Raw genomic sequence first — 17,673 nt, 5'->3', positions numbered from 1 at the left:
GAAGAACGTGACATGCAATCAATTCATCTAGCACAGCCTGGGCTCTTGAGCGAGGCCCGGGTGGTCATTAGGCAACCCTGTGGCCCGTGACTGTTAGATTGTCCGTGAACTTGGCGCCAGCTGTTCACTGACCTTCCAGCCTCCCGGCAGAGCCCTGCGACCTCCCAGGATGAGGGTAGCTGAGGAAGGAGAGATGTGAGCTTCAAACAAGAGACGGCGTGGGGGACAGGCCAGGGCCCACTTCCTGTTTCACAGGGGCTGAGCTGTGTCCCTCTTCCCTGGGCAGCACGTTCTGTTCCCTTCCCCAGAGGAGCCTCGGGGTCCAGCCAGCCTGCTGACCAGGGCTCTGCTAACGGGAAAGTCAACCACGCAGCACCCCAGGTCATCAGCTCACCCTGATGAGCCAGCCCCGGGGATTCCGCCAGCCAGGGACTGTTTGAGAAGCAGGAACCCAGCGTCCGTCACAGGCTGTGTGGTCACCGCCTGCCAGGGCTGCGCAGGGTGAGTGGGGAAAGGGCAGATTGCGGCAACAAGCGGGGAACCAGGCACTCAGGCTTCAGCGCCATCTTCCCGGGGCTGTTACAGAAGCTGATTATGTAACTGATTCACTCAGGACTTCAGCAAGCAAGCATTGAGTGCCGACTGTGTACCAGCTACTGTCTACTGGCTCTGGGGGTCCAGGGGGCACAGATCCATCCCTCCTTCCTCTAGGAGCAGACACTCTGGTGCAGGTGAGGACACCCAGAGTGTCCTCATGCATGGATGAGTGCTTACTGTATACCGAGTCCCATGCCAGACATGGAGCTGGCCTTCACCCCAGTTTGTCCTCCTGATCCCTGGTCACTGTGAGGCACACATTTTATGCCATCCCATAAAGACCTCCTGTGAAGACAACACTGCCCTCTTGACCCCCACTCACCTTCAGGTCAGGGCCTCTCAGGGGGCAGTGAGTCAAGGGGGCTGCAGGGTGGTACCTGGCCTGTCCCTCAGCATGGTGACCTCAAGTGTCAGATAACAGCACCTGCCCACCAAGCACTGTCTCAGCCCCGCCTGTGCCAGGCTGCAGACCCTGGGGCCCTGTCCCTCCCGCCCTTCCCTCATCATTATTACCTGGCCTCCTTATTACCTGGCCTCCTTACTCACCGGTCTCTCCTTCTGTCACAGACAGAGTTTCTCTCCTTCTTTCTGGGCAAGAACAGCCTTTGAAGGAACGGGACTGTAGGTAAGGGTCCCTTCCCTTGGCCTCTCCACAGGAACTGTTATCCTGACGCTGGGGCTCTGCCTAGGGAGCCCCTGGGAGGCAGAGGAAGAGGCAGCCAGACACGGGGCAGGGGCAGAGGGGAAGGTGGGGAGCCCAGGGCCAGGTGACCTCTGGTGGGCAGTGGGGGGGATGCTGCCCCAGGAGTCAGCGCTTTCAGCTGAGCTCCGGTGGCCACAGGAAGTCACTGGGTCAGGGCTGCCCAGGCAGAGACCTGAGGGGGTATGGCCTTCCAGGACCTGGACCTCAGCTGGAGCACACCACCAGTTTGAGGCAGAGAGGGGACCAGGCAGCAAAAAGGCCAGGAGAGAGATGAGGGTCCTGAAAGGACAACTTGGAAAGGTCCCCACAGTTGACTAAAGTGTGATCCACCCAAGAAGTCATTGCTGGCCACTCTTCCATCCTCGGATGTTCTTGGGTGGGCAAGGGCCTGCGGTGGAGGGCGTCCACCTGTGGGCAGGAGCAGGGAATCTGAGCCTGAGGGCTGTGGAGGCTGGTCGTCCCCGGGTGGGTGGGCTGGACAGTGTCGCATCCTGCGGGAGGGATGTAGGGAGGGCCTCAGGAGCCGGGGAGGACGGAGCCTGCGAGGCCTGGAGAGGGAGGAGCCTGGGGGAGGGGCAGCGTCTGCTACACTCATGGAGGGCCAGAGGCGCCAGGCCTTTAAGACAGGGCAGGAGGATGCGTGCGTGTTAGCAGGCCCTGATCCCAGGTGACTGGCTCCCTGACAAGAAGAGGGGGTCATGCACCAATTAATTAATAATAAATAGTAAATAAATTAAAGGAAAGATCAGGACACACAGGAGACCCATGAGGCACAAGCCCAAAGCAGCCCACAGGGACACCATGGGGGGATGCCCTCTACCTTGAGGGTAGAGGCCCCAGGAGACCAGAAAGCTGTGCCTCCACCCTGGACCTGCAGCCTCTAGAACCACGTTCCACGTTTCTGTTGTCCGGGTCTCCGTGTCTGTGGTGTCCACTGATAGGACCTCCGCAGACCTAGGTCTGAGGCCCTGAGACCCTGCAGCGGAGGGGAGGGGCCGGAGGAGGGGCGCCAGGGAGGGGCAGGCACAGCCCCCTGGCCGCTGAGACAGCAGGACCCTGATGGCACCTATGTGGGTTCTGAGTGGGGAGGCCGCAGCAGGGATCGAAGCAGGGAGCGATGATGTGCCGCTCTGCAGTCAACGTGGTTTTCAGCGAGCTGTTTGGGACTCTGGTGGCGTGGTGGACATTCCACTGAAAATGTCACCAAATGCAAGGGAAGCCTGGGGAGTGGTGCTGGGGGAGAGAGGTTCCACTCAGACAAGAGAAGCCCAAGGTGGAGGGCTCAGGGTCCAGCTGCCCTCCACAGCCACTGCAGAGATGTGCTGTCCAGGCCCAGCTCGGGGCAGGTACTTAGTGAGCCACCCTCAAGTGCCGCCTGGATCCGGCTTCTAGGGGAAACCGAGGTTTAATAGCTGCAGGCAAAAATCCCTGGAGTGTCCTGGACCCTGTAGCCCCAGAGGGAGGGAGGGAAGGAGGAGGGAGGGGAGGGGATGGAGGGAGGGAAAGGAGGAGGAAGGGAGGAGACGAAGGGGGTGGGGATGGAGGAAGGGAAGGAGTGAAAGGAGGAAGGGGAGGAAGAAAGGGAAGAGAGGAGGGAGGGGGAAGGGAGGGAGAGAAGAAGGAGGGAGGGAAGGGAGAAGAGAGGGATGGGAGAAGGGGAGAGGGAGGGAGGGGAAGGAGGGAAGAGAGGAGGGAGGGAAGGAGGGAGGGAGGGAAGGAGGGAGGGAGGGGAAGGAGGGAGGGAGGAAAGGGGAGAGAGGAAAGAAGGGCAGAGAAAGGAGGAGGGAGGTGGCGGTCACTGTACCCAACAGGTACTCTCTGGCTCCTTCTGAACCGGGGTCAGTCTTAGCCTGGCCTGACTATCTCCCCCAAACCACAAATCCAACTCTAAAATCTTGCCAAATATGTGGATCTTAATTTTAAGTGTCTTTATTATGCAATATAAAGAGTATGCACGTAGCCAGGTATGGTGGTGCACGCCTGTCATCCCAGCTACACTGGAGGCTGAGGCAGGAGGATCACAGGTTCAAGGCCAGCCTGAGCAACTTAGTGAGACCATTTAGAAATAAGAAATAAAAAGGGCTGGGATTTAGCTCAGTGGGAGAGTGTGCCTGGACTCAATCTCCAGTCCTGAGGGAGGAAAAAAAAAATATGATTAGACAAAGAGGAATGAAGGGAAGGGGGACAGGAAGGGGGTGACAGTGGGACGCTCTGGACTTCACTTTCCTATTCACATATGAATACACAACCAGTGAAAGCACATCACGCACAACCACAAGAACGGGAGCTCCTGCGTGTGTGTGTGTGCGTGTGTGTGTGTGTGTGTGTGTGTAAACCCATTCTACTGTCCTGTGTATCTAAAAGGACAGAATTTTTAAAAAAATACTTTTTTAGTTGTAGTTGACACAATACCTTTATTTTATTCACTTATTTTTATGTGGTACTGAGGATTGAACCCAGGGACTCCCACGTGCTAGGCAAGTGCTCTACCACTGAGCCACATCCCCAGCCCTAAAAGGACAGAATTTTTAAAAGGTAAAAGAACAAAGAGGCTGCAGGATCCGCCCAGAGTCCCTGACAGATTCCACAGGAGCCTCGGGTGGAGTGGAGGAGGCTGGTGGCTGCCGGGCTCCGCAGGTCTGCAGTAAGCTGCTCACACACCCTGATACTGTAAGAAGTGGGGCCTGGTGGGAGGTCTCCCAGTCACTGGGACCTGAGCCCCGAGGGGACACTGGGACCCCAGCCCCTTCCTCTTTTCTGTTTCCTCGCCACCACAAAGCGAGCACTTTTGCTTTTCCACCTGCTGCAGTCAGGATGCGCTGCCCCACCACTGGCCCCAAAGGGACAGGCCCAACCAGAAATAGTCTGGAACCTCCCTAACTGGGAGCCTAAATAAACCCCTTCCCTCTATAAGCTGATTCTCTGAGTGCCTGTTGGAGTCATGGAGAGCTGATAGCAGAAGCGGCCCCCCAGGGAAGGCCAGGGGGACTCAGCTAACTGTTCTCCTCCCTTTTGAGCGGTTTCTTCCTTGGATCTTTGTACATTAATTTTAAAAATATAGAATTATCCCCTGGCACAGTCCTGTCCCTGACATTGCAGGGTCCAGAGAAAGACAGCAAAGGGGGCTCCTGACTACTGTGGCCCTGACCCAGCTTCTGGGTGGTTGAGCGGGGGACCCTGCGCAAGTGTGCTCTGCCTGCTCCCTCCTGCCCCGGTGGCCCCTGGTCCTCCCGCCCCAGGTCTGTCTTGTAAGGTCACACAGGGAGACGCTGATGGGGGCCTGGAGGAGGACAGGCATTCAGGTCTGAGGAAGCAGCGCATGGGCGGCCAGCACTGTGGTCAATACTGGGTCCACCCGTGGCAGGTCACCAGTGCTTTCTGCTTCATGTCCTCCCATTTTATTGGGATATTTTATATCAAGCAGAACATTCATTATGTTTATGGGGCCCCCCCAATCATCCAGCCGATTCTGGAGGGCCCAAGGTGTCTGCCGAGGGGCCCCAGGGCGAGGAGCAGGAGGGAGGGGAGGCTGGGCATGGGCCTCCCTGAGCAAGGTCTTTTTTTGGGTGGTTCCATTTTGGGGGCCAGGGGCTCTGGAGCAAATCCCCGTGTCTCTCTGAGCCTCAGCCTCCACTCTGCAAAATAGCGGGAGGGAGACCCACGGTTCAGGTTTTTGGAATCATCGAGTGGCCGGGCGAATGAGTGACAGGAAGTGGAACAGGAAACCGAAATCTTCATTCCAATTTTTCAGTGTGATTTTTCAATGTGATTGTCACTATTTTTTAACCTGCGCTGATGCCAGGAAGGTTCTGACGGTCCTCCGAGGTGGTTTCAGCTTGCTGACTTCCTGGTCACAATCACTTCCTCCACCCGGGAGGCTGCGTCATCCCTCCCCCTCCTCTTACCTCAGCACTGTCCCCACCCTGCCCCTCCTATCAGCGCGTCACCAGGCCCCTCTCGGTCTGCCCAGCTCAGCCCCAGCTCAGCCTGGGGTGGGAAGCTGCAGCCAGCCCCACTTTCTCTTTCTTCCCCAGCAACTCTCTTGACCTTTACCCGTCCCCTGCCCTTTCAGACCCTCTTGCTCACCTCTGCAGCAGTGTGAGAGCTAGATCAGCACGGGAACCTTCCCCGGGGTTCACCAGTGTGTCAAAACTGGATCAAACTGAGGTTTTTAATCCCTAGATCAGAGGCCAGGTGGAGGGCCAACACAAACCACCCTGGGAGGGGACACTTGGGTCTGTGTTTCTGAACTTGGGGGGGGGGGTCTCTGATGAGTGACTTCACCTCTCTGAGCCTCAGGGTTCTCCTCTGTCAAGTGGAAGATGATTCCTGCTAAGCAACCTTGTAATGCAAATCACCAAGAGCACGCCTAACACAGAGCAGCAGTTTGGTCAGTGTGGCAATTAGACGGAGGGACTTAGAAAAGCATATTAAATGAGCTTAGACCCCATCCAAGGGAACTAGGGAGCCAGGGAAGGCTTCAAGCAGGGGCACCACTATCCAATGGTGGGACCTAGGTGGAGGGAGTCTTGCTCAAGTGGCAAAGTGAAGAGAGGCAGGGCACAGGATGCTGCCATGAGATCTGAACTCAGGAAGGACTGGGGAGGAGGAGGCAGCCTGGAGGTAGCATCCTCAGGAATGGAAGAGAGAAAGTGGAACAGGAAACAGAAATCTTCATTCCAATTTTTCAAACACTGATTTCCGTTAGAACAACAAATACGTAGCAAAATAGAAGGACAGGGCTCCACACTAGGCATTTCAGTCCATTATCTCTGTGATCACGATCACCTCCTGGGGGAGTTATCACCCTCACCTCCACGTTAGAGATATCTACACAGCACAGAGAGGTTAAGGATGTGGTCCATGGTGAGGAGAGCAAGGATGGCCATTCAAGGTTGTCAGACCTCAAACCTCAAGTTCTTAGGGGAAAAGTAAACAACCAATGGGATTAGAGCAAAATCTAGAATGTTTAGTAACAGGAGGACGTTCCCTCCTGCCTACAAACCTCCAAGGATCCTTAGTAAAAGCCGGTGTGGTGTGATCCAAGAAGGAGAAGCCCATTATGTACATTGTGACTACAGATACATTTTTAGCAGACGTATATACATAGACATAAGACACTATTCACGAAAGGAGCCACAAACATAAGGAACCTGAGATAACATGTCACAGCCTTTTCTAAGAAAATTAGAAAATTGTATTCTGTGCTGTTAAAGAAAACCTGAATACCTGCAGATGCATACCACGTCCACGGACAAGAAGACGCATCTCCTCTAAGTGTCCTCACACTATTTCAGCCAAAAGTCCAACACAGCTTTCCCATAATTCAATTCACTGAATCTTCAATTCACATGGAAGAACAAAGAACCAAGAAAGAAGAATTCTGGGCAGAAAACTGATTTATCAAATATCAATATTTATGATAAATAATCATGACTGAGATAGTATGAAGCTGGTATAGGAATTGACAAATAGGTGAATGGGACGAAAAAAGGGTCTCAAAGTGGATGCACACATATTAGAAAATCTGGCTTCCAATAAAGGAGACCTCAAGTAAGGAGAGAACTGATGACCCCATAAATAAAGTTAAGGTGACCAGCACCCCTTAGCACAACATGCCATCAGTTCCAGGTGGATCAAGCCCTTAAATACGAAAGAAAAACCTTAGAAGTCTTAGAAGAAAATCTAGACTATACTTATGGGGATCGTTATGACCCATCTTAATCAGAATACAGAAAGTACAACCAACAGAAAAAGACTGATGCGTTTAACTAAATAAAAGTAATTTCTGTTCACAAAAGACATCATAAGAGTTGAAATGAGAAGTCACAAGTTTGAAGATATCTGTAGAATATAATTAATAAAGCATTTGAGTCTAGAATAGATGAAAAACATCTTACAGATTCATAAGACTAAGACAATCAACCCAACAGATAAAAAGGGACAAAGGGCAGAGGTTTTACCTAAGAGGAAGCAATGTGACCAAAGTGTGTGTAACAAGAAGCTCAGTTTCATTCTTACTCATGTGAATGCAAAATAAGATCATGATGAGGTGTCACTTCGTGCCCAACATTTAGCACTGGGACAAGGAGCAGCTAGAAAGACTGTCTCCTCCTGGTGACAGCATTCGGTGCACTGCCACACTGGACAATGACACACAGCTCTTAGCTCCCAGAAATCTCATTCCTAATCTTCTAGAAACATCTTCCACACATGCATCAGGATATCTGGACAAGAACGGCTGTAGCTGCTGATTAAAAATCCAGAACCACCTCACATATACCAGGAAGTAACAAGTGCTGGCGAGCCCAGGGAGAAGTCGGCTCCTTCGCACTGCTGGTGGGAACAGGAGGTGCGCAGCTGCTTTGGAAAACAGTGTGGAGGTTTCTCAAAAAATTAAAAATGGAATTACAGCATGTCCCGAAATTCACTTCTGGGGTATATCTAGAAGAATTAAAAGCAGAGGCAGAGATTTGAATAGATGTTTGCTCACCTGCATTCCTAGCAGCATTATCCACAGGAGGCCAAGGGTAGAAGTGGCCTAAGCATCCACCACAGGTGAGTGAATACACAGAGTGTGCCCGGTGCAGGTGTCCCTCACGTGCCCTGGCTGGACCTAGCACTTTTCAACCTTCTGATGGCACAGAAGCAATGCACAGTTAGAACCTGCACTTTGAATTTTGAATATTGACCTTTTCCTAGGCTAGCTATCTGCCAGATGATGTTCTCTCCTGATGCTGGGCAGTGACACGCAGCCCCAACTCCCAGTCAGCCCTACAGGGCACACAGGGTCCTCCAGTGTGCTGTGACTGACCTGGGCATTTTCTAGCTCAGACGGATTCAGCACATTTGACTTGTGATATTTCCAAGTTATGAGGAGGTTTATCAGGCTGCAATTCCAGTGTAGTATCTTTATATCTAATGGAATATATGTTATAAAATGTAAGTATATATACTTATTTTTTTGGGAAAAGAAGTAAAAAGATCTTCATTCGTGGTATTTCTACATCGAAAATCCTGAGTGCCAACACAAATCTACCAGAATAAATGAATTCAGCAGAGTTTCAAGACATAAGTCTAACATAAGAATGTCCTTTGTTTGTCTCTAACTTAGCAATGAAGAATTTGAAGTACATAAAAGTAAACTTGACAAAACACATACAATGGATTAGCACTCAGTCTCAAAAGGAAGGACATTTTTACACATTCCACATCATAGATGAACCTTGAGAAATGGCGCTAAATGTAATAAGCCAGTCACAAAAAAACAGAGAGTGGATTTTTTCCATTTACATAAGGTCCCAAGAGTGGCCAAATCCATAGAGAGAGAGAAAGTAGAACGGTGGTGTGGAGCTGGGGGGAGTCATGGTTTAACTGGTACAGAGCCTTAATTTGGGAGTATGGAAAATGTTCTGGAGGCAGATGGTGGTACCAGTTACACTGCAATGTGAATGCACCTAATGTCACCAAAACTGTACACCCCGGAATGATGAAAAAGGAAAAAACTGTTACACTTCTTTTCACACTAAGAAATATGCTAGAATATTTGGAAGAGGAAAAAATCCTGGAAATCACCCAAGTGTATGTCATCAGGAGCATGAATCAGGTGGTCTTTGGTACATTCATATGTAGTATACTACAATATAGTGGAGTGGGTTTCACAGAATGAGTGAAAGGCCAGGTTGTGAACCATACCTTCCAATTTGATCAAGGGCAAAAACCTGACAGCATTTTGGGGTATTTTACACACACACACACGCACACCCTAAAGAAAAGCAAAGGAATGAGTAGCTCCCACAAAATTCAAGATGGCGGCTACCTCTAGGTGGGTTGGGAGAGACGCGGGACCAGAGAGGGCCTCAGGGGCTTTCTGAGCTGTTGATGATGGTTTGTTTCTTAACCCGGGTGATGTATTCATGGGTATTCATTCCATATTTGGTCTTTAAATTGTACATATGTGTCATCTACGCCTTTTGGTCCATACACAGTAGTTACATAATTTTTTAAAAATCCTCTGTGTGGAAGACAGATGGAAAGTGCTCTGAATACGAAGGCAGGTCTTGAAAATCTCTTGTACTTTTATAGGAAAAGAGCATTAAATTATGTTAAGAAAAAAGAAACAAAGAGAGCTTTTCCCTCAAGTTGTTTGGAGAAAAGGGAAGTGAGAGGAGTGAGGTGAAAGCCTTGGGATTCCCCCAATTCTACCAGTAACAAGGCGATCGGGATCTGGGGACAGAGCGCTTCTTAGAGATAAAGGGCTTTAGCTGTTATCTGGAGGGGGCGACTGTTCCTCCAAAGGGCGAGCTCACCTCTTCTCAAAAGTCCCTGCCAGTGTCTGGAGTGGGCAGAGGGTTTGGAGACTGTCTTGAAACCAGAGGGTGTGATAAGGAGATGAAGCCACTGGGCTCAGCCCAGCTCTTGCCAGGACTGATTTTAGATTAAACAAAACAAAACCGCACAAATCCCCTTTTCACTGCTGAAGATGAAATAGAGGAATGCGACAGACCTGAGTGACATTGTTGAGTGAGGAAATGATTCAGGAAAACACAGGGACTTGTAGACATGACACAGCTGGGAACAAGACTGCCTTTGAGCTGGGCGTGGTGACTCACGCCTGTCATCCCAGAGGCTCAGGAGGCTGAAGCAGGAGGATCGTGAGTTCAAAGCCAGCCTCAGCAACAGTGAGGCACTAAGCAACTCAGTGAGAACCTGACTCTCAATAAAATACGAACTAGGACTGGGGATGTGGCTCAGTGGTCAAGTGCCCCTGGGTTCAATCCCCGGTACCAAAAAAAAAAGAAGACTGCCTTTGGGTAAGTCTATTCCTGAGGTTTGGGTTTCTCTTCCCACCCTCCATCTGTGTACCTGGTCTCTCCCAGCAGCCTGCAAGGCCCCCATTCCCCTCACCACACAGGCACACCCACCAGCTGGGCCTGGAGACGCAGAGGAGGGACGCAGCAACCCTCCCTTCCACGAGGGAGACAGCAGTAGTGGCCCTTAGAGTAGAAATGCTGTGATAAGAATAGGTCCCCCGTGGCTGGGGTGTAGCTCAGGGCTGGAGCGCTACCCTCGCAGGCCCAAGGCCCCGGTCCATCCCCAGCACCCACAGAACCATAGTGACACAACAGGACACGCACAGGACACTGTAGACCAGAGGAGGGCCACAGAACCAGCCTGGGCATCAGGGAGGCGATCCACAGGAGAGGGCCCTGTCACTGTGACAGGTGAGCTATGGTGAGCTAGGTAAAGAGGCGGGGACAAGAAGGCCTTCCAGGAAAAAAGCCAGGCAAAGACCGGGAGCAGGAAACACATGGCGTGAAGGGCCACAAGTTGTTGGGGGTTTTATTGTTGTTGTTTGGTTTTTGTTTTTTACCCTGAAACTCTGTTGTGAGGCAGACCTGGCCAGGGGAGGTGGAGAAATGACCAGGAACCATACTTTGAAGGTCCTTTCTCACCAGATAGAAGGCCTTAGACTATATCCCCAGGGCACTGGAAGCCGTGCAGGTATTTTACAGGGAAGGGAGGGGCAAATAAGTCCCTTCCATCATGATCAATCTGCCATTTAAACAGCCCATATGATGATATCATAGGCCAGAGGAAACCTAGGGTAACCACCATGGCAGATTAGGTTAAGGGCATTGTGTTAGTCAGTTTTCTGTCCCTGTGACAAAATACCTGAGGTCAAACAACTTGCAAAGAGGAAAGGTTTATTTTGGCTCTTGGTTCCAGACCATGGTGGCTTGGCTCCGTTGTCTTGGGACTGTGGTGACATGGTACATCATGGCAGAAGCACATGGCAGACAGGCCTGTTCACCTCTCGGTGGCCAGAGAGCAAAAAAAAAAGGCAGGACAGGCTGGGGTCCCAATACTAAGGGCTCCCCCGTGACCTAACTGTGTCCCATGAGACTCCACCTCCTGAGAGCGCACACTGCGAGCCTTTGGGAGAACATTCCAGAACCAGACCACAGAAGACACACACGCTCCCAACTCAGGCACAAGTCCTGCCTGGCGCTGCTTCACATTCACCTGAGTGGGGTCTGCAGATGAAGCCTCTGAACGTCCTCTGACACTCCCCATGGGAGACCTGGGCGGAGGACGGCAGGCACCTGCGCCACCTGAGAGAACCCCCAGGACTATGCTGATCCAAAAAGCAGTGCAGAATGGGACACGTGACACTATCAACCTTAAAGGACAAGCGAACACACACACACACAGAGACACACACGTAAAACACAGAGGGAAGAAGTTGGAAGTGCTCACTCCAAAATGAAAACAGGGTCACAGCTGAAGTGGAGGAAGGAGGCTTGGAGTTGGAGGGCCAAAGGGGAACCCAGCCTCCTGGGCCCTCTTCCAAGGAAAGTGGCTTTCTCTGCAACCTGTGAACCAAATACAGTGAACTGGGGGCCCAGAGCCCTGGGCAGCGGGCAGGTGCTCACTGGTACCTCTCTTTGGCTCCATGACTTGGGAGACAGGTCTCTTCAGTTCCATTTTCTAACTCGCCCTAATTCCAACCCTGGGCTGAGGCCGCAGTTATTTTTGGCCTGTTATAATCCCTCCATGAATATCTGTAGAGCTTCTCTGCCCAGACCCCTGGCTCTCTTGGAAGCGGGTCAGAGGTCTCTCATGCAGACCTCTGTGCCCAGGTGTTGGCACTCCGAGACTCCTCGGGGGTCAGCAGGGGCCCTGAGGAGCTGCCTCCCTCCACCCTTCAACTCCTCAGAACACTCCCCTGGCTCTAGACTCAGAGCTCCCTGCAGGGAGAGCAGAGCCTTCCTCCTTGGCCTTCCCCTTAGAGGCCCAGGCCTCCCAGCACACCAGGGGCCCGGGCTGGTGCCGGGACCCAGCAGCAGCAATCGCCTGGGTCAAGGCAGGGCTGGTGGCAGACGGAGTGAGCTCTCCACTACAGCCCCACATTCCTGCTTAGTGTCTTTCTACATGTGTGACTTTTGAAATTCAACGATTACTATTCCTTTAATTAAATAATTGGTTGGTACAAACAAAAAATAGATTTCATGAGAGCAAACACTCTCTTCACGACTCGGAGGCCAGATGAGAGTCCCTGGGGCCGTGTGCGCTGGGGACAGAGTGGACGGAGCAGGCAGGTGCTGGGGATTCTGGCTGAACAAGGGGGTTCCTCCCCGGAGGGCAGGGTGCAGTCCTCGTCCACCTAACACTTAAAACGCCTCTGAAACTCGCTTGAGGATTGTCTTGAATTCAGTCTGCGTGTCCAGGCCGAGCTGAGAAGGGCAGTCATTTGGAGAGAGAATGGGAGGAAGCCGTGGCCAGCATTCTGACTTCAGAGAGGCCTCGGCACCCAGACGGGACAGACTCAGGATCCGGTCAGGCCCAGATCCAAAGCAGTGTGTGTGGGAGGTGCCCGGTGACCACAGGTCCACACCTCGGGCCCCCCAGGGCCGTTGGACGGGGGCACCAGTTCGGCTTTGCAGAAGACAACACTGGGGGCTGAGTGGGGAGAGGGACACCCGTGAGTGGTCCAGACAGGATCCAGATACACTGGAGCCAGGCTCCCACCAGCTGCTTCTTCTTCTGGATGGAGCTGCTGCAGGCACCCGGACGTCACTGCTGCTTGTGCTGTGAAGACCCTCCTGTGTCACTCCAGGTGTACAGGGAACAAGCCCACAGATCACGGAAGGTGCCCCCAGAATTTTTGAGCAAGGCAAAGCTTTCTCTGTGTGAGCCCAAGACCTCAGGTGTCTGTCACAGTGACAGATGCTGATGACAATCTCCAATGCTTATTCAGAATCCCGTGCTTCTAGGGTTCTGTGTTGTGACTCTGTTCCCACTGTCCCCAACCTCCATCAGCGATGGACCGCCTGGATGATGAGGTCCCACAGGATCTCTGCTGCCTGCACAGGATGCAGCTGTCCTCACACGGTGGTCTCGACACGTCACCCACCGCACGATGCTGACAGATACGCCCAGTGCATGACACTTGATGATGACAGGGAGCCCCTGGTTCTGGCTTATGTGCTACTCACTGTGACTTCACCATTACTACTTCTACTTACTTAAAACAAGTTCATAAAAGCTGTCGTGCTGGTGGTGGCTGACTGGGTCTTGTGTCCCCTGCAGCTCTTGGCTGCATCTTTTACTCTTGTGCTCCATTTAGTCTGTGTGAGTGTCATCGTGGTCCTGGGCTCATCAGGCTCAGAAAACCTAGGGCATGAGGGGTTACAAGAGCTCAGATCTGGATTACTCTGATAGTCACGTTTGGTGACTCTGGCAAATCTCCCTGTTCCTTGGGCTGTGACCCTGAAGCACTATACCCAGGAGCAGGAGAGGAATCATAGCAGAGCAGTTCCTGGGGACACTGCAGCTTCATGTCATCTGTGGCCCTCGTAAATCTCAAGTTCTGAGCGTGAAATAAGGTGGTTCTGGAATGCGTGTTTGCCCCCGGGGTACCTGGCCAAAACCACACAAAATCACCTCAGCTCTATGATTATTTTTGTACCTATTTTATTCTTCAAACACAATTTTCAGCACATTGTCAAAGGTAACTAGATCCATGAAAAGACAGGACACCATGAGAGAAGCCAAGCAGGAATGGCGCTCAGGAACGGCGGACATGGAATCATCAGACAGCAACAATGATGCAATTGTGCTTGCCTCATTCAGGAGCCATGCCTGAGAACTCTGTAGGAAACTGGAATCCATAAAAAGTAACTGTTGCTGGGCGCAGTGGTGTTGTGGGGCGCAGTGCGAACACCTGCAATAGCATTGGCTCAGGAGGCTGAGACAGGAGGATCATGAGTTCTCCTCACCTCGGCGCTAAGCAACTCAGTGAGACCCTATCTCTAAATAAAATACAAAATAGGGCTGGGGAGGTGACTCACCCCTGAGTTCAATCCCCAGTACCCGCTTCCAAAGTAATTGTTGCTGAGTGTGGTGGCACATGCCTATAATCCCAGAGGCTCGGGAAGCTAAGGCAAGAAGATCACAAGTTCAAAGCCAGCCTCCACAACTTAGTGAGACCTTGTCTCTAAAGAAAATCTAAAAAGGGTTGGGGGTGGGGCTCAGTGGTGGAGTGTTCCTGGGTTCAATCCCCAGTAACAAAAAAAGACGAAGGAAGAGGAGGAGGAGGAGGAGGAGGGGGAGGGGGAGGGGGAGGAGAAAAGATAAGAAAAAGAAGTTGTTAGTGTTCTGATCTCCTGGCCTGAAATTGATGGCGCACTGTAGTGGTTAGAGGAGAACTTACAAAAGGTGCTTTCAATAGATCTGGGACCCTGGAGCTAGTAGCAGAGGCACACTGGAGGCCTGAAAGTGTCGGCAGAGGGAGTGGTGGCTGGAACTTGGAAGGGTGGAGCCAGGTGGAGAAGGCCACCTGATAGGAACTGGGTGTCTACTGAAGGACAGAGAACCAGTAGAGTCACCAATTGCAGTGAAGCTGAGGGACACATATCAAAACTTGACTATTTTTCTCCTTCCAGTCTACTACAGGCTCTCTCCACAGGCTGAAATCAACCAGAGAATAAGAGGCCATGAGTGTCGGTCAATCTCCCAGCACACAGAGAAGGCAGGAGAAAAGAGTTGCTCTGGAGGCCTGCACAGAAGGCATCTGAGACGATGACACAGAATATCTGAAAAAGAAGCAAATTCAAATTTCAGAGCTGAAAAGTACAATAATTAAAATAAATAATTCAATGAATAAGTTTAACAATAGACTAAACATAGCCAAAGAGAGACTTAGTGAACTGGAAAATAGGTTCAAAGAAAATATGCAAAAATAAACAGAGATCAAAAGCAACACAAAATAAGAGAAATAGAGCAGAGGTAATGTTTAAAAATATGATTGGTGATAATTTTCCAGAGCATTGAAAAAATCAATTCACAAATTCTATTTGAGAAACCCACAGGTTGGAGCTTGAGGAACCTCAGTTCACACCTAAACTCATTCCATGACCCTGCAGATACAGAGAGGAGTCATGGGTGATGGAAGAATATGGGCAGTTGGAAGTTGATGGAGTTGCCAACAATTGAGTTGGGAGAGTGAGACACATTTGAGAAAGTGGAGGAATTACCTGCCAGGCCCCTTTAACTTTGAACCTCCTGACTCCTGGAATTCTCCTAGGTAGCTGGACAAGAGGCCACTTCACTGCCTCCAGACCCTCTCCCAGCCCACAGATTTGAGTCCATTCCCTTCTCTTGCTTGGAGATGGCAGTGGCCTTCTGCCTGGCCTCCCACTGCCCAGCCTTCACATTGGCCACCAATCAGCCTTCTAAAAATTGCAAATTATCCCACGAGGCTGTGCTTCCCCACTCCTCTGGTTTTTATGAAGAAGGATTTCCCCTTAATACTCTGGTGGCCCCTTGACCTCCCGCAGGTGGAGGGTGAATTCTGACTCTGAGTTAGGGACTAGGGGCTGGCTCCTCTTTGCTACTTCCTTCTGGGCAGAGGCAGGGAGCTATGTGCTGCCCTGACCTCCCACACCATGCCCCAGGGGACCTGTGCTTCTTCTGCCCCTCCTGTGTCTGTTTGGGTCCATCTGCCGAATTCTGTGGTTCACCATTAGGAAATCCCCCTCCCCCAAAGAAGTTGCTGTGTTCAGGACACAGCAGGAAAAAGAAGGCTGCATAGGGCTCCCTCCCTCCAACTCCAAGAGTGAAAGGCTCCCATGCAGCCTGACTTCAGGGCCCCTAACCACCTACAGAAGAAAGTTCAAAGTCTGGACAAGCCAGCACCCCCACTGACCTCACCATCTGGATGGACATCAGCCCAAGCTACAGCCACCCTGCCCTCCTGCCGCTGGCGTGCACCTGCATTCTCACCCAGCGCGCGGACAGCCCCTTGGAGACTGTTTTAGGAGTCTCTCTCCCCCTCTTCACACGAGAGGAGATCCTTGTCACAGCAGCGTCTTGGAGAAGTCCACGTGGGGAAAAATGAAGCCTCCAGCCAGCAGCCTCAGGAGGGAGCCTGGATCTTCCATCGCTGGGTGCCTTCGGAATGCAGCTCCCATTAACCAGAAGCACTGGCTGAGTTGCTCCCAGATTCCCGACTCTCACACACCATGTCGCTTTTTTTTAAAATTATTATTGGTTGTTCAAAACATTACAAAGCTCTTGACATATCATGTTTCATACATTTGATTCAAGTGGGTTATGAACTCCCATTTTTACCCCCACCATGTCTCTTTTTAAGTGATAAGTGCTGGGTAACTGGTCACACGCTGGAGGGCTAACGCACCCAGCCTGTGCCCTTCCCTTCCTGCTTGGTCTTGGCTCTGATTCTCCCTCCTCCTGGAAGCCTGCCCTAGACCCATGTCCAGGACACCTAAGCTCAGCCTCTCAGTATCCTCTCCACCTTTTCCGGCAACAGTGCCCGCAGTCCACTCTAGGAACCGCTCCTCATCTGTATGCATTGGACGGGGCTGGCTCCTCTTCAGGCTGTGGGGGCTGATGGTCAGCCTAGGCCTGGCCAGTCAGTATGCTCATTCCCCTGAGGCCACCATTTAGGGCTGTGTGACCTAGGCCAGGCCCTTGACAGTCAGAGTAGGAGCCTTTGCAGGAAGAATTGGGAAAAATAAAATCTGTCTGTGGACGTTTCTGGGTAGAAAAAACGTCAGCCTGGAGCTACATTCTGCCAGCATGGGTAAAAGCCCACCTCCAGATGTAGCTGGAAGAAAAAAGATGAGCCCGAGAGAGACAGATTCCTGAGTGACCATTGAAGGATCTGGATTCAGCTACGCCTGAAACCCACATCTACTCCACTCCTCTGCTCTCCCTGTTATGGAAAGTGTGTATAGATTCGAGGTGATACCTGTCACCTTCAGCTGAGAAAGTTCAGACCAATTCATCCTCATTGCTGGAATCAGGGACCTAATTCTAGGGACCCCAGACTTTTATGCTTTCCATGAGACTGAACTTCCCACACGAAACTGCAACAGACATTGGTAACCCTGCTGCTGGTTTTTGCTTCAGAGTTCGCTCACCTCCTCCCCTAGCTCTTGAACTCAGAGCAAGGCCAGTTTCCTTCCATAGCACCTGCCCCCGAGATATGCTCAGTGAATAATTGTAGTCATTGTGGTGAACACGAGTGTCTCCTGCTTGATCGGAGACCTTAACAGAGTGAGAAGTCACACATTCAGAGACCTGATTGCTACAGACCTAAGTCACCCTCGAGTCCTCTCTGAGACAACAAAGGATTATTATTTTTAATCTCTCTTCATCAGGACCATGGCTGAGCCAGCCCCACCCATGAACCGCAAACCAGTCTCCCAACACAGAAAAACCAATCTGGCCCAGGTATTCCCCTGCCGAAGACAACTTTCAGTGACATTTGGGTGGAAAGGAGTGAGCCTGTGGATTCAGGAAACTCTGCATCGTAGGACATTCTTTTATTTTTTGATTGGTTCATT

At 51.5% G+C, this 17,673-nt stretch overlaps 1 long non-coding RNA gene across 1 annotated transcript; it reads left to right on the top strand.

The window, feature by feature from the left end:
• The first annotated feature begins 204 nt into the window (after positions 1–204).
• On the top strand, positions 205–16,386 carry LOC114095361 (uncharacterized). Its single transcript, XR_003583243.2, has 2 exons — positions 205–501; positions 14,749–16,386. It is a non-coding gene; the product is annotated as an uncharacterized lncRNA (long non-coding RNA).
• The last annotated feature ends 1,287 nt before the right edge of the window (positions 16,387–17,673 follow it).

This window comes from Marmota flaviventris, chromosome 5 (genome assembly GCF_047511675.1).
Source record: "Marmota flaviventris isolate mMarFla1 chromosome 5, mMarFla1.hap1, whole genome shotgun sequence".
NCBI lineage: Eukaryota > Metazoa > Chordata > Mammalia > Rodentia > Sciuridae > Marmota > Marmota flaviventris.
Note: the sequence above shows the minus strand (reverse complement) of the source record. Positions and strands in the feature narration are given on the sequence as shown.